General features: G+C 36.4%; 1 protein-coding gene across 2 annotated transcripts in view; it reads left to right on the forward strand.

The window, feature by feature from the left end:
* Positions 1–12,942, forward strand: part of Pls3 (plastin 3) — an 82,134-nt gene that overhangs the window by 15,924 nt on the left and 53,268 nt on the right. The window lies entirely within an intron of this gene.

Consider the following 12,942-nt stretch of genomic DNA (forward strand, 5'->3'; position numbering starts at 1 on the left):
TGAAACAAACAAAACTCGCTACCCCTATATAGCTTACATTCTCCTGGGGGGACATAGAAAAACAAATCATGATACAGTATATTAGATGCTAACATGTTATGGAGAACATTAAAGCAGGATTAAGGGTACAGGGAGTGAGAAGCAGGGCATTGCCATCTTGAGTAATATGGCCACAGAAGGCTTTACTGAGAAGAATTTTAGGCAAAATATTAGGGAAATAAAGGAATGGCCCACCTGACTATCTAGGGAGAAGCGTGTCACTTGGATAAGTAAAAATAATTCTAACAATAGATACCTAAGTCATCATGTATTGGTGGGTTTTAACCCTGAAATTATTCTTTATGTAAGTTCCTTTTTATTCTGGCATTGAACAGGAAAAAAATATTTTACACAGATCAGATACTTTAGTGGAGTCATGAATTGACTATATGTGCTAAGACTATTATGTCATAGTAGTTAGTGTCAATGTTTTGAAAATATTAGTGGAAATAATGTTTTAAAAGGAAGTGGAATTACCACAGGTAGATTTTCTTTCCTTTTCCCTATCAATTTAGTTATACTATATTCTGTATTTAATGTGAATTCCATTTTTATTAAACTTATGAGATAATTATAGATTCATACATAGTTGTAAGAAATGACACAGAGATTTTGAGTACCCTTACCCATTTTCCCCCAATGATAACCTCTTGCCAAAACATAGTACAATATCAAAACTAGGCTATGGACATTGATACAGTTAAGATGAAGAACATTCCCTCACCACTAGAATCCCTTTTGTTGCCCACCCTCCTCTCCCCTCAACACTATTCCTGACAACAGAAGCCACTAACCTACCTGTTCTCCGTTTTTATAATGTCATGTTCATATTATATAATGTAACCTTTGGGGATGACTTGTTTTCACGGAGCATAATCATCTGGAAATTCATCCAACTTGTGTTTATCAATACCTTGTTCCTTTTCATTGCTGAATAGTATCACGTGGTGTGGAGGTACCACAATTTATTTAACTGTTCACCCATTAAAAGACATCTGGGCCAGGGCTGAGGATGTGGCTTGGATATAGCACCTAACTGGCAAGCATGAGGCCCTGGGTTTAATCCCCAGTACCATCCTTTCCAAAAATAAGGCATCTGGGCTGTTTCCATTTTGTTTGCTGGTTTTCATTTGTTTGTTTTGGTGCTGGTAATAGAACCTAAGGCCTTATGCATCCTAACATGCACTCTACCACTGAACTATAATCCGGCCTGGTTGTAATTTTTTAGCTATCACAAAAATTGTTCTAAACATTTGTGTAGTTATTTCTGTGTAAATGTAATTTTTGTTTCTCTGGAATTAATGGCCAAAGAGCACAATTACTGGGTTATATGGGAGTTGCACATTAGTTTTATAAGAAACTGACAAAATGTTTTCCCAGAGTAACCACACCATTTTGTGCTTCCACCAGCAACATATGAGTGATCCAGTTTTTCTATATTCTTGCCAGCATTTGGTGTCACTGTTTAGCCATTTTGACAGGTGCATAGTGATAATCTCATTGAGTTTCATTTTTCGTTTCCCTGATGCCTAATGATGTTGAACAACTTTTCATGTACTTATTTCCCATCTGTTTATCTTCTCCAGTGAAATGTCTATTCATGTCTTTTGCCTATTTTCTGATTGGTTTTGTTTTTGTTTTCATTTTTGTTTCACTACTGGGTATTGAACCATTGAACACAGGAGACCCTACTACTGAACTATACTCCCAACCTCCCACCTTTTATCATCTTTAAAATTTTTTAGGTGGATCTTGCTAAATTGCGCAGGCTGATCTTGAACTTGTGATTATCCTGGTCTCAGCTTTCTCAGTAGCTGAGATTACAGGAGTGTGCCACCATACCTGGTAAATTGGTTTTTGTTTTTTGGTTATTTGTATTGGGGTTTGAACCCAGGGTTACTTTACCACTGAGCTACATACCCAGTTCTTTTTATTTTGAGACATGGTCTTGTGAAGTTACTGAGGGCCTCTCTGAGTTCCTAAGGCTGACCTCAAATTGGGATTCTCTTGCTTCAGCATCCTGAATTGCTAGGATCACAACAGGCATGTGCCACTGTGCCTGGCCTAGATTTTTTTTAAATGTTGAATTTTAAGAAGTCTTTATATATTATAGATACCAGTCCTTGATCAAATATGTGGAATACAAATATCCTAATCTGGATAAATTAGGTCCTTGATAGAACAGAAGTATCTTGATAAATCCAATTTGTCAGTATTTCTTTTCCTAGGTTGTCTTTTTTTTATGTCATATCTAAGAACTTTTCACCAAATCTTGTTCCTGAAGATTTCTTCTTTTTTCCACTTCTATGGATAAGTTTCATATCTAGGTCGGTGATCCCTTTTGAGTTAATTTTTATGAAGTGTAAGATTTAGGTCAAAGTCTTTCTTCTTTTTTTTTTATTTTTTATTTTGGCCTGTGGTTGTCCAACTGCCCTAGTACCATTCCTCCACTAATGGGCTTTTGATTCCTTTCTGCAAAATCAGTTGAATGTGGAATTAGTGGCAGAGCATATGTTTAATAGGTACAAATACTTGAATTCAATCACCGGCACAAAAAACACAAACAAGAAAAAGACAAAGCAAGCGGAAAGAAAGGGGAAAAGAAATCAGTTGAACATATTTGTATAGGTCTATTTCCTAGTTCTCTGTTCTAGTATTCCATGTGTCTGTTGCTCTGCCAATGTCACACTGTCTGGATTCCTATAGTTGCACCAGGTAGAATGATTCCACCCACCTTATTTTTCAATATGTTTTTGATATTCTTAGGCTTGTTCCTGTCTACATACATTTTTAGAAAAAGCTTGTCAATAACTATAAAAAACTTCTGGGAACTTGAGAGGAATTGCACTAATGAGTTTGATTTTTGAGATCGCATATGTAATGTTAGTAAAGTTAAAAATGGTAATTCCATTAGGGAAGACAATTTAGTCTCTTCTCTAGTCTAATGCTAGGTCTTATTTTCTATATGACTTGTTTTTATAATTTGAACAACTTTAGTGTATTTTTAACTGATACATGAAAATCTAAATATTGTATATGGTACCATGTGATGTCTTTCATACATGTGTACGTTGTGTAATGTTCAAATCGGGGTAAACATGACTGTCTGTAACATGGATCATTTCTTAATGGTGGAAGCATTTAAAAATCAATTTTTATAATTTTGAAATCATTGATTAATTGGCAGTGTCTCTTCAGATATAACTTGAATGTCATTTTTAATTGCCAAAATTGAAGTTTTTCAGAGGAATGACACAATTTTTTATTTTGAGAGAGGGTCTCACTAAATTGCTGAGACTGACCAGAAACTGGAGATCCTCCTGCCTCAGCCTCCTTAGTCACTAGGACTATAGGAAGCTGTGGCCAGCTCCTCCAGAATTTTTTTTAAATTATAAAATAGATCAGAAGCCAGGCAAGTTTGTGCATGACTATAATTCCAGCAACCTGGAAGGCTGAGGCAAGAAAAATGTCAAGTTCAAGGCCAACCTCAGCAATTTAGCAAGACCCTGTCTCAAAAAAATTTTTAAATATTGGAGGTTTATTTTTAGAATTTTTAAAGACCACCCATTAAACTTAATAAGATTCCTAAACCTATCATTCTGCCTAAAGAAAGTCTGGTTTGTCCCTTCTGTTTTCTCAAACAAACTCATTTCCAAAAAGAGTAAAATGGACTATGCTATTAAAGTATTGGGATTTGTGATACTGGAGTTTGGGATGTGCTTGCTATACATAAATATAAATCAAAAGTTTAAAAATGAAAACATTTGTGTATTCTCATGTCTTAATGATTGATTCTGTAAAATAAAATCTTAAAAATTACCAAAAGCATCTGGTAAACCCCTTGACCTAAAAGAACACTTGGAAATTTACTGTCAGGTTTAAAAAAAAGAAGTGGAGTGGGGCTATCAAACTGATCATGGCTGAAGAACTGAAGAGAAATAGCACCTTCTCGTTTTTGAGTGAGGGGAAACTAAATGACATCATGCTTTCATTTCTGTCCTGCTTTCTCAAAGCTTTTCCACTATTTTTTCTACTTAATGATTCAGGGTAGGAGGCACAAAACAAAACCTTCTGGTTCTTTTTCCTATCCTGTTTATGTTCTAAATTGGCTTTTATTGCTTTAATAAAATATATCACTGTTGGCCTATAACATTATGAATGTGGGATTAAGTGGTTAAAGTCTAAGAGCAGGAATAGGAAAATCACAGTCCAAATGTACTTCCCTAAGTACAGTTAGCAGAATTACTTCTCTACAATGAAAACCTTTACTAAGTTATAGCACATGACTCTTAGTTTTATCTTAGAATTATCATTATAGTGATGTTTACCAACACTAATATCACTTATTCCTAACTCTGTTTAGGTAATAGCTATAGCTTCAGTATTCCCTAATTGGAAAAAAGAGTGTGTGTTGTGTGTGTGTGTGTGTGTGTGTGTGTGTGTGTAGGTATGTATATGATTCTTTTTTTTTATTGAATCCAGGGATCTTTAACCACTGAGCCACATCCCCAGCCCTTTTTGTTTTTATTTTGAGACGAGGTCTCACTAAGTTGCTTAGGGCCTCCTTAGGTTGCTGAGGCTAAAAAGTATAATTTAAAGAAGAATGTGGGCTGGGTCAGTGGTAGAGCAGGCCCTAGGTTCCACATCCAGTCCCACACAAAGAAAACAAGAATGATATGATTCTCATCATAAAGAAATATGCAAATTTCTTTCTTCACATATAATTATTACATTTTTGTATTTCTTTGGTCTTTTTCTTTGTGATGCCAGGGATGGAGCCTTGCATCTACTGGCAAGTGCTGTACCACTGAGCCATAGTCCTAGTCCTTTATTTGAGCTTTTGAAAGTTCATTCTCCGAAGCAGTGAATTCTTAGAGCCAATGAGTCTAGAATAGTCTATCCTATCAAAAGAACTCAGCTAATAGTTTTAGCCAATTTCTGAGGCAGTAAGCTGGGAGAGGGAAGAGGTTGATTACTCCTGTGCAAATGACATTTTGCCAACAATGTGATTTTTAGTAAGTGAGGATCACAAAAGCCTTCTGACTTGTGGCAGAATTCATTATAATGAGATTTTTAGCTGTGCCCAGTAACAGATTGCCAAATAAAATACTGAACAAGCAAGACTGGTCAGTTACAATCCAGTGTCTAGTAATCTTAACCAACATAGTAAATTTTATGTTTATGGATTCTACTCCATCCTCAAAGAAATATGAGACATTTCAGCAGAAATACAATAAATAAAATTTGTAAGGTGTCTCCCATACATTTGAATGGTAACTTTCTGAGACCATGGTATTTTTGCAACCAATCTTACTGATAAATCTGCATTGTGTTCACAATTCTTTGTTGGGCCAAATTTAACAATGACCATTATGTGTAGAAAATAGCAACCATTGTTGTGGAACTAAACTCTCTTTGCAGAGTTAAAAAAATAAACTAATAAAGCTTTAATGGCAACAGAACCAAAGAAATTAACCTGAGAAAAGTGGTTAAAAATAGCATAGTACAATTGGTGAATTCTACCTGGCAGTGGAACACTGAACTGTATGTAAAGCTGGGGACAGTTCACTTGTGTAAAAGGGTAATTCCAAATTTGTGCACACACACACACACACACACACACACACACATACACACAAATTTCTAACTACATGTTTTTGTGAAAGGAATATATGTGTGTATATATATCTATATAATAGATACATACACATATATATTCAATATATATTCAATATATGTATTCAAAAGAGATAGAAAGCAGGCTGTTCTTGGCTAATTCTCAATAAAATGGAATTTATTTGAATTGTGTCTTGATAGTGTTTATATGTGCTTGCGAGAATTACAGGAAAGAATTCCACTGACAGGGTACTTGGTGGTGGTTCTTGCAGTGACTGTTGGTAATCTTCAGGGTATTTTATCAGACAATGAGCCAACAGTTTTCCTCTGTCAACTCATCTCCCAATAATCACAGAAATCAGGAAATATTTCACATGCAAATATATCTGAAACTGCCCATGGATGCATTTAACACTTTGAAGTGATGGTAACATCTGGTAACAAGTAGAAACCAGAATCTTGGAAGCTATGGCCTCATGTTACCGCTTCATCTGAATTAGTCATTTAAAGGGGATTTTATATATCTTCCTAAAAACTGACAAGGTTAATCTTAGACTAGGGCAGGCTGGCAGGAAATGCTAGAGCAGCTCTTTCGTTTGTAGGTTTCTTTTATTATTCCTTGTGAGGTCAAAAAGTTGTCATTTTAAAGTTTGAAAGCTAAAGCAATACCGTCTTAACAGCTAAGCAAGATGATTTTTCTTTTTTATGTGGCAAGCTTGATTTGTTGAGTACCTACTGCATGCCAGGCACTGTCTTCGGTGCTAAATCATTTAATGCTACTGCCCAGCTTTTAAAGACCATCATTGAATGAGTCTTGAGGACTTTTGTACATTTTATCTGGAGTTTGAATAAGGAAAAATTGACAATTTGGAAAATAGGGCAAGAAGCTAGAAACTGATCACTAAATATTTTCTTCTTTTTATTCTCTGTTATGTTTCATTTATTGGTGTTTTATTCAGATCACTTGAGAAACTGAGAAATTTTACTGCTTTAACTTATTAATTTATTCTTTAGGATAGGTTTAATATGTAGGGGGTGAAAGGACACATTAACCTCAAATTAATGTGAAGGTTTGGCATTTATAAATGTATCTTCTGTCATTTGAAGACTTATAAACTCCTTACATGTATTTAATGGTCATCGTGGAAAATGAATGTATTGCTCAGTTATTTTTGCCTATGTGAGTAGTACAAGAGCTGACTCAAAGGAGATGACATGATAGTTCCTGTCCTGAAGTGAAATAAGATGACGGGTTGTGGTGGAAAAATGATGTGGTCATGCCCATATTTGCTCACATCTCTTGTTCGTTTCCTTTTATAGAGGAAAACCAAGGGGAGTCTCACTTCTTTTTTAAGTTTCCTTTTTGTCTTTTCTTTCTCATGTTATTTTTCTTTTATTTTTTTTCTTAAAATTCCATGATAATGAGTTATAATTTAGTTGGCTCAAGTTTGTGCTGATTTACAACTCAGTTGGCTCAAGCATAAGTACCCCTTAGAATGGTCATAGTGGAGGCATGCCCATTTTAAGGAATTAATATTGATATGATTAGTATTCTGTGCTTATAATATTAACATGTATGGACACAGCCACACTGAGCCTCTTGAGGATATGAAAGGCATGTTTCATAAATCCTTGTTTCCTGATGCCATTTAGTATAGTGCCTTTTGCAGAGTAGATGCCCAAATCAGTACTTGTATATTGAATGAATAGAGGAGGAATTTTAGTTTTGCTTCCTGACATAGTAAATACTTATGTATGAAAAATTTTTAAGATTTAATTTTATGGAAGTGTTCAAACATACAAAGTAAAATAGTATAGGCATGGGCTGGGGATATAACTCAGTTGATAGAGTGCTCACCTCACAAGCACAAGGCCTTGGATTCAATCCCCAGCACCACTAAAAAAATAAATAAATAGTATAGGCACCTCTACTCCCAGTTTCTTGATTAGTAATGTTTAATGTTCATCTTTGTCTCCCATTCTTCCTTTTTGGCTGGGTACTGTGAATTGAGCCCAGGCATGTTCTATCACTGAGAAACATCCCCAGCCCTTTTTATCTTTTATTTGAGATGAAGTCTTTCTAAGTTGCTGACGCTGGTCTCAAACTTGTGATCCTCCTGCCTCAGCCTACTGAGTAGCTGGGATGACAGGCATGTGCAACCATGCCTGGTCCTGTCCTATCCTTTCCTCTCTTTTTCTTTTTTTTATGATTTGCTTTATAATAGTCCACATATTATTTTACTTATAGATACTGTGGTATACTTGGTTTTTAAAATTTTAACTTAGTAATAATTTTTTCATTGCCTATGGAGTTTCACTTTTCAAACTTTTCTGTGCTGCCATTATGCCAAAAAGGAAATTCTTACTGCTTATCAGAAGAAGAATCTTTATTTGATACACATGAAGTAGATGTTACATTATTTCGTAACAAATGTTTCCTTTGTAGGTCTTTTTAAGAAAATTTAATAAAAGGTTTTAAATTACACTGTCATGATCAAAGATTTGTCTTTGAACATGAACCCAAATCTCTCCAAAATGTGCTCCAGAATAGATAAGTTTTTTAGTTTTGCCCTCAAAATTGATATTAATGAGATGGCTTTACTTTTTGCAGGTTAACAGCACAGCTCAGGTTAAAACCTAGATATATAATTTTAATAATTTTATTCTTGTATTGAAAATCCTTGTTAAAACCTACGTAACTTTTTTCTTCATGTGTTTGTTAAAGTGTGGTTTTTGTACCCATTTGGGGATCAGAATTACTTTTTTGAGAACACGTTTGTGTCATTAACTTTTTTACTATGTTGACATTTGCACTGATGGTGCAAAACTGCCAGTGCATGCTGGGCACAGTGGCACATACCTGTAATCCCAGCGATTCAGGAGACTGAGACATGAGGATGACAAGTTTGAGGCTAGCCTCAGCAACTTAGTGAGACCCTGTCTCAAAATAAAATATAAAATGGGTAGAGCACCCAGTGGTAGAGCACCCCTGGGTTCTGTCCCCAATACTAAACAAAACAAAAAAAACAACAACAAAACTGCTAGTGCCTTAGCAAGAACAAGGTAGGGGCACCATTCTGTATTAATAATCGTTGTATTTCTTAACACCACACCTTCACTGTTTGAAAAAAATCTATAACATGCATTCATTTACCGATGTCCTGAATGAAGCAGGAAACATTAATTTTATTAATTTTGAACTCTTCAGTATGCATCTTTTAAAAGTCCTACATGATGAGATTGGACCCAGCATATAACAGCATTTCAGCTACATGGTTGCCATGAGGAAAAGTCCTTGCGCAAGTGTTCAAGTTGTGAGCTGAACTGATTGGTGACCTAAAAATTGAAAATGATTTTCCTTGAAAGATTCAAATAATTGAATATTCAGACCTGAATATTTCACAGATACTTTGTCAAAAATGAACCAGCTGTGCCTGTTACTGCAATAACTGAGAGCACTTGTTGCCAATGATAAAATGAGAGCTCTCAAAAATTCAAATTTTTGGAAATTTGCATTGGCCACTGTGGTCTTTGGTACCTAAGACTTTTTTGCTTTTTGAGTGGTGTTGGGGATGGAACCCAGGGCATAGTGCTTGCTAAGCAGTTGTTCAACCACTGAGCTACATCCTCAGCTCCCTCAATATTTAGACTTTTCTAATGAGATTGATGGTATAATTAATAAAAAGTGATTTGTTAGATATTGTATAATGAAGCGTCAGTATTTGCCTAAGGGCATGCACACAGAGCCCTGGGTTCCTTGCTCAGCACTGAAAAAAAAAAGAAAAGAAAAATGTTTTCAGAAACCATATCCCCTTGATTGTTCAGTGATACATCTATGCAACAGGATGTTTGTATACTTAATATTGCTCCTAGGATAAATTTCTTAAACTTTCCAATATGGCTCAAAATTACAGTAGCAGTTTCCAGCATATTAATTTGGCTCCTACTTTGTATGTTAGATCCCTCTGCTTTGATGTTTCACTCACTGTGTTACTTGTTGGTCTGCTTTGCTTTTGTAAGTGATAAAGATAGGTAAAATCCTGTTCCATGAAAGGAAAACAGATCATGTTGTTGTGGTGTGTCATTAAATACAGTGGGAGAGGCCTCCAGTGTACCTGTCACACATGGAAAGAGCATACCTAGTGCTGGGTGTGGTGGAGAGCATGACTTTTGAATGAAAGTTGGAAGAGACCTTAAAAATATTACGTCTGTATCTTGTCTTATAACTGCATATTGCACCAGTATGTATGTGAAACTCCCATGCTTCTTTTTTGGGTGTGTCTCTTTCCAGTCCCAGGGTTGCATATATCCACAGGTGTGTGTGAACTTCATGGTTTTGTTTGTCATAGCTATTAGAGCTTGGTTTCCATTGACTTTCCTTAGCATTCATCATGATGAATTTGGAATGCAATGTAAAAGTTGTTTTCATTCTGTGGCCTGCTTGTAAAAATGTAAGACTTATTACACAACCCTTGCCACCACCTTCTATTCCCAAGCCAGTTTTCCTTACCCATAGTAAAAACAGATTCTATTAACACACAGAGTCACACACATACACAAACACACTCCCCTCTACTCTTTGCACACCCACACACACCTCAGGTGGTGAGGTAGAAGTTTACAAAATGAACCATACATGAAAACTGATCACAAAATTGATGTGGTAGAACTGTCCTTTAGGAAATGCCCTCCCAACATTTACTAAGTAAAAAAAAAAATGCTTTTTTTCCCCTTTTGTGGTGCTGGGGAGGTAACCCAGAGTTGCATACATGCTAGACAAATACTCTTCCACTAAGCTACACCCCCAACCCAAAGTTGTACATTTTCAAAGGGAATATCCATTCCTAGAATGTTGACTACAATATTATGCAATTGAAATAAATTCTGTTATGGTGAATAGACTTTGAAATCAGTGACTTGAAGTTGGCAGGTTTTACTCTGATCAAAGATTAGCCTCTAGCCAGGGGTTGTGGCATGGCACATACCTATAACCCCAGCTACTTGGGAGGCTGAGGCAGGAGGATGGCAGGTTGGAGGCCAGCCTGGGCAACTCATCAAGATCCTGTCTCAAAAGAAAATTAAAAGGGCTGGGGATGGATGTAGCTCAGTGGTAAAGTGCCCCTTTACTGCCAAAAAATAAAAATAGAAAACAAAAAAAAAAACTTTGAGTTTGCAAAGCATCTATATTCCAGATGAACAAGAATGGGGAAGTCAAGTAAAACATTTTTAAGTAGCCCTATTGTAAGGACCTGTAAAACTTGTGCATGAAAATGAGAAAGTTGTCTTCTTAGCAGAATATTTTATATTTAAAACATTAATTTCTTCAATGCTAATGCTACATCTCTGAAAAGGATAGTTAAATAACACTTAGGACAGAGCCATCTAAGTGGCTTGAGGTGACAGGTGTGGCTGAAGAGAAGGTAAGTCTAGGAAAAAAAAAACAACATTTCTGGTCTAACACTGATACTGTCTTTTTACCTGAGGCAGTTGCCTATGTCCCAATTTTCTCTGCCTGCAAAACACATGCTAATGCATACGTATATATTCTTCCAGTTAGCTCAAAGTGCTTGGTAGCTCCTTACAACTTCCTGTACTCCATGGTGGCTGCAGGCAGACAGTGCTATGCTTGTTGTACAAATGAAGAAATTAAGAAAGTTGAAGAGGCTTCATTCACATAGTGAGTCAGCACTAAAGACAGATGGAAAAACATGTCCTCTGGCTTCTGCTGCCATGTTCCTTGTTCAGGATTATGTTGCTTTTTGATATTTCACAGTTTTTGTGATTAGTGCAGTAAATTAAAGTACTTCCATTAAGGAGACAAAATGTAATCCAGGGTCTGCTGGTGATGGTTTGTGATGAGGACAGGAGAACACTGTCTGCTTCATAATAGGGACTGTCCAGTGAGGGCTTCTTTTCACAAGTAAATGAACTGTGAGTTGACTGCATATACCAAGAAGTCAGTATGTCATAAGATGCATCACTTCATTTTATATTATTTATAAAAGACTGAGTATTATCTCACTTTTTTTCATTTGCACAGGTAGACAGAGTAGATGGTAGTATGTATATTTTACTCCAGACAGATTATTATAATATCTGCCACTTACTGAGCACCTTGCCGAACCCAGATGCTCTTATGCACATATAGCCTCTCTTTGATCATCATGGCAGCCTTCTGAGAATTAGCTCCATTGTTGCCAAGTATGGTAGTACATGCCTATAATCCTAACAACTTGGGAGGTTGAGGCAGGAGGATCACAAGTTCAAAGCCAGCCTGGGAAACTGAGTGTGAGACCCTGTCTCAAAATAAAAAATATAAAGGACTGCAGATGTGGCTTAGTGCTACTGGGTTCAACCCCCAGTTCTAAAACAAACCAAAAAAAAACCTTCTATTATTAAAGAACGTGGGGTTCAGAGAGGCTAAGAAATTTGTTCCAGGTCACAGGGACTCAAAGCTTGTTAGATGCCTAAGACCCCAATGTTTCCATTGTGCCCCATTTCCTCACAAATCATTAACTTGTCCTGTGTCAATGTATAGAACTGGTGTCCTGAGCCTAGCCCAGTACTCCTGTGGATTTTTTCTTCACTTCCATAAAAGGCACTCACAACTAACCAGTTGTTTAATTTAGCAATTCACTGATTAGATTGCTAGACCAGCTTAAAAGCAAACTTTAATAAGAGCAGTTATCATATCGTGTGCTTACCATGTGCCAGACTGTGATCTAGTTACTGTTACATGAATTGGTATTGATTGGTTGATTGGTATTGTTGTGCTGAGGATAGAACCCAGGGTCTCATGCCTGCTAGTAAAGTGCTCTACCACTGAGCTACATCCACCGCCTGATGTAGTTATTATTGTCATTATCCTGGATGAGAAAATGAGGCCCAAGAGTTTAAGCAACTTGCCCAAGGACACGCACAGGTAGTAAATTGTGGAACCAGGATTTGAACCCAGTCTGACTCCAGAGCTCTTTACTTTGCGGTACTGCTTCTCAATAGAAAATTACTCAGTTCAGCAAGTATTGGCTTAGCTCCTATGTGCTATGCCAAAAGAAAATGTAGTTCCTTCAAGAGCTTATATTTTCAACAAAAACCAAAATGTATGTAAGTGAATTGAATTTGGCAATAACTAGAATATGGAGTATGAATGTTATGTGTAGATCAAAATGAATAATGGAGAATATAAATGGTCTGAGACAGTTAACTTGCCTTTCTAAGTAATGTACTTGACTATGGATGAGCGACTTGGGCACTAGGGAGAAGCTGTTCCATGCGTTCTAAAATAAG

This window comes from Sciurus carolinensis, chromosome X (assembly GCF_902686445.1).
Source record: "Sciurus carolinensis chromosome X, mSciCar1.2, whole genome shotgun sequence".
Taxonomy (NCBI): domain Eukaryota; kingdom Metazoa; phylum Chordata; class Mammalia; order Rodentia; family Sciuridae; genus Sciurus; species Sciurus carolinensis.